We start from the raw sequence: 5,093 nt of genomic DNA on the forward strand, positions 1-5,093 counted from the left end.
ACACTTCATCATATTTACATCATGTAAGTATATATTTGTGTGTGTATGTATATGTTTATGTGTATATATATATATATATATGTGAGTGTATAAATATGTATATATATTTCTTTTTGTCTTTTTACTTGTTTCAGTCATCTGACTGTGGCCATACTGGAGCAGCGCCTTTAGTCGAACAAATCGACCCCGGGTCATATTCTTTGTAAGCTTAGTACTTATTCTATCGGTCTCTTTTTGCCGAACATCAGGCGATGTTTGGGAGGGGGGACAAACACAGGTACAAACATATACACACACAGACATATATACATATATATATATGTTAATAAAATAGAACATATGCATATATATAAACATATATGTACGTACCTACCTCTACATGTACATATACACGCATATATGTGTACATATATATATATATGCGACGGGCTTCTTTCGGTTTACGTCTACCAAAACCACTCACAGGGCTTTGGTCAGCCTGAGGCTATAGTAGAAGACAATTCCCCAATGTGCCACGCAGTGGGACTGAACCAGGAACCATGTGGTTGGTAAGCAAGCTACTTACCACGCAGCCACTCTTGCGCCTATATATATGTGTGTGTGTGTGTGTGTGTATGCGTGTGTATGTGTGTGTGTGTGTGTGTGTGTGTGTGTGTGTGTGTATGCACATGTGTGTATGTACGTTTATATTTCTGAGTTTGGGTGTGCGTGCCTGCGCGTGTATGTGTGTGTGTGTGCGTGTGTGTGTATGCGTGTGTGCGGGTGCTACTAGGGGTAGAGGCGTGAAAATAAACTAGATGAAAAAGAGATATGGTAGCCGAAATCGCTTCACGCCTCCACCGCGTTGTACCCTTCTCCTGTCACCCCCCCCCCAACAGCTGCTCCGCCTCCCCTCCGCCTCATCCTTGTTAGACAAAGATTCTGACAATGATAGATGGAAGGATGGATGACTGATTAAGGCTACAAAGAGAAAGAGTGAGAGAGATAAGGGAGTAGAATGGAGACGTGGGAGAAGGAGATGATGATGAAATTGAGAGAGGGTTGAGGAGGAGGAAAGGAGGGAAGGAAGGGCTGACACGCTTCAGTGAATCCCGTCTGTCAGCAGCTTGTGTCAAGGTTCGGCGAGTTCAAGTGACTTAGTCCTGGTGTTGATTCCTTAATCTGACAAAAGAGCCATAACGACAACGAACAGGCCCTGTACGTGGTCGTTCGATCTGGCATAAATAGCAGCTAAATCTCCTTCAAATCATACCCGTCTGTCGCCAAAGAATGAAGGACACGTTAACCAATGTTAAAATAAACATACGAAATGCCACTCAGCATTTTGTCCGGCGTGCCAACGATTCTAACCAGCTCGATACCTTAACAGACAGATTGGTTATGGCTGGAACGCTTTTGATCACGGGTTTATAGATACACTGAATTAGGGTAATCCGAAGCTAAACAACATCAACAACTACAACAATAAAAACGTTACGCAGGTCTACGAGATCATCCGACTGGCTAGAAACAGCCGCTCAAAACACGCTCAAATCGCATCCGACCAACACTTTAGTTAAGGTTTAGGAAATAAATGAGATGGTGATAGTTGGAATACCTTTAATCATAGGCTTGGTCAATCATGGTTGAACTGGGGATAAACGACAGCATTGATAGTGACAACGAAGATAACAGCAATTATTGTTTCTGAGTCACATAAAGAGCAAGAGTTTTCAGGTAAAGATTTGGTCGATGACATCGCGCCAGTACTTGAGTGCTACTTTATCTTAAGGTTATTGAGAATAATCTACAAGACAACAACAGCAACAACAATAATCCTTTCTACTATAAGGAAGTTTGGGGGAGGGGGCTAGTCGATTACATCGACCCCAGTGCTCTAGTGGTACTTATTTCATCGACGTCAAAAGGATTAAAGACAAAGTCGGTCTCAGCGGAACTTAAGCATACACACATACACACATGCGAGTACGCACACACACACATACACACACACATACACACACACACACACACCACACACACACACACACACCACACACACACACATACAATCAAGCTTTATATACATGTTTACGGCCATATCACTTTGAAAACACCGGTTGTCGTCCGATCACCAAAGTTAAGCAAAGTCGAGTCTAGTTAGTACTTAGATGGGTGACCGCTTGGGAAACCTAGGTGCTGTAAACATCTTTCTATCCTATATGTATGTGTGTGTATATGTTTGTGTATCTGTGATTGCCCCTCCAACATCGCTTGACAACCGATGCTGGTGTGTTTACATTCCCATAACTAAGCGGTTCGGCAAAAAGAGACCGAGAGAATAAGTACTAGGCTTACAAAGAATAAGTCCTGGGGTCGACTTGTTCGACTAAAGGTGGTGCTCCAGCATGGCCGCACTCAAATGACTGAAACGAAAGGATGAAAGAATATATCGTCGTTCTGTGTCACATAAGTTCAACTTCAATATCAAATGGGATTTTAACGGATTTCAAAGACAAACAACACAAATTAATAAATTAATATTTTTATTGCTCTGGTTACTGTTTTATGCTTAAATATTTGATCCCCAAATGACCCGTTTCAAAAGGGCAGTTAGCAAAAGATAGGCAAACAGAGGGGGTGAGGGAGAGGAATAAAGAAGAAGAAAACTTGACAGGCAAATATTTCGGTTGTCTCAGTTGAGGGTCGGGAACCAATTGAGCAAAGTTCAAATCGTTACCGCAGCGGCACATCGAAACTTCCGGCAAGTCTTGTGTATTCCATGCGCCAAATGTAAATATTACCTCGAATTCATTTGGCTGCATGCGGTAGTTAGCATTTTGTCTGAGGCTAATTTCAAGCATCGCATCAATTAAATATTTTTCATTTAGTTTTTTTTTTTAATAACAAACAATATGGATTATTAAAATTCAATTTTATTGTTTTTTTTCTGTTGATTTTGTTTGTTTTTGTTTTATTCTGTTTTAATTCAAAAAAATTTTCGATCTCAAAGGACCATTCTCAAAAGTTTGCGGAACATTAACAAATAGAAAGAAAAGATAAAATGAAGGGAACAGACACTGCGACTGCTAACTCTAAGTGTGACTTCTATTATAGCCCAGGGACGACCAAAGGATTTGGTAGACAGAAACTGAAAGCAGCCCATCGTATGTATGCGTGTGTGTATGTGTGTGTGTACGTGTGTGTCTTTTAGTTTGTCCCCCACAACCGCTTGACAACAGGTGTTGTTTACATCACCGTAACTTAGCGGTTCGGCCAAAGAGAGAGTAAGAATAAGTCAAATAAGTGCTTTGGTAAGTCTGTTCGACTAAAGCCCTTCAAGACAGTACCCCAGCATGGTCGCAGTCCAATGACTGAAACAAGTAAAAGGTAAAAGATGTGTGGAGAGAGAGAGAGAGAGAGAGAGAGAGAGAGAGAGAGAGAGAAAGACAGAGACAGACAGAGACAAAGGGAGAGAGAGAGAGAGATTGTTTTAGAGAAGCAGTGTTAACAATACAACATGACAGGCATTTAAAAGATTTTCCGTTATATTGAATTCCATTCCATTTCTTGACAGAAAAATATATAATCTCTACAATCTATAATTTACTGTATACAATGTATATTGCATAAATATTTGGGAAAGAGGTTGGAGCATCGGATAGAATGCTTCGGGCGATTTGCTTTGATTCTTTGCACCCTCTCGCTGGTGCCAACTTTTCCTTTCAGTTTTCCACCTTGATAAATAAATAAAATACCAGTCAAATATTGGAATCATTCTTTCCCCCACCTACCCACTCTCTCTCTCGATTCTTCTTCTCTTCTTTCTCTTCTCTCTCTCTTTTCTTCTCTCTCTCTCCTCTCTTCTCTCTCTCTATCTCTCTTCTATCGCTCTCTCTCTCTCTCTATATCCGCTCCTCTCTCCTCTCTCTCTCTCTCTCTCTCTCTCTCGGAATTGGTTACGTTGCAATTTAAAACGAGTAATAGGAAGCCAATCACAGGTTCCCCTTTTTTTCCAAAATGCTGAATGTCTGAACGAGTCGCTAACAGCATCATACCATATAAAGAATGATTGCTCTGTGTCTGATATTGGAGACATGTATCCCCGTAATTTGGGGATGCTGATTTCAAAAATGAAATCCATTTTGCTCTATCACGTCAAGATTTTTCACAAATTGAAATGTCCATTTTTCAACAATTATAGTATTGTCACCATTTCTAAGGATAGACTTGGCTTCATCAAATGCAATCCCATGTATGGAACTTGAGATAACTTTGTAAAACATATTTTTACAATATCATTTAAAGTAAAAGAAACTACAAAAGAGAAATCAAAAGTCATGATTTAAGTATCTTCAGTAAATAAAAAGCATCAACCTTGAGCAACTTCACTATTTTCAGTCTAAGCAGTTTTAAATGTCACGATGATGAGAGAAATGTTCTTTATAGAATAAGATGTTAAACAACACATTTCTGTAGCCCTTGACAATATATATGTCTTATATTTGTGGAATGTGTCTACGAATATGCCTGCGCTGTGCTCGATTTAGTGTGACTATCATTGCAAACCAGGTGAGACGTGTTCTGTTGAACCTTTAACTATTTCTTGTGAAAACTGGTATTTTGAACGCGCCCTTAATATTTTGATTGTGAGGTCGCGTGGATCAAGGTCACTTTTTATCAAGCATTGTCAAAATACTGTTGAAAGAACTTCAAGTCATGTATGCTCGTTACAATCACGAATCTGCATGTGATTACTTTAGAATTGTTGACAATTATGAAGATGACTTTCCAAGGTGACAATTAGTTTGAATATGTTTTGCATTTCAGAAATACGGCCAGTTGTGAGAGAAGAAAACAACCCCGATGTTTTCTGCTAGATTTTTGGATCTAGACAGCGAAACAAAGATTACAGACTTCGTGAAGAAAGCTTACCTTTCTTATTTTGACATGAAGCTGGGTGATCAAGACAAATCCTGGCCGCTCTATAGTGTGCAAAATATGTGTTGAAACAATGAGAGAGTGGCTGTTTTGAATACTTGAGCAGAAAGTTTTCGGCTTTGTCTTATGAGAAAATTAATGTTGTTGAGTTTGATGGGCCACAGGTAAGGTGG

At 39.7% G+C, this 5,093-nt stretch overlaps 1 non-coding gene across 1 annotated transcript; it reads left to right on the plus strand.

Moving 5' to 3' along the window:
• The first annotated feature begins 2,068 nt into the window (after positions 1–2,068).
• LOC115222408 lies at positions 2,069–2,187 on the plus strand. Its single transcript, XR_003882699.1, has one exon. It is a non-coding gene; the product is annotated as a 5S ribosomal RNA (ribosomal RNA).
• The last annotated feature ends 2,906 nt before the right edge of the window (positions 2,188–5,093 follow it).

The sequence above is a fragment of the Octopus sinensis genome, linkage group LG19 (genome assembly GCF_006345805.1).
Source record: "Octopus sinensis linkage group LG19, ASM634580v1, whole genome shotgun sequence".
Classification (NCBI taxonomy): domain Eukaryota; kingdom Metazoa; phylum Mollusca; class Cephalopoda; order Octopoda; family Octopodidae; genus Octopus; species Octopus sinensis.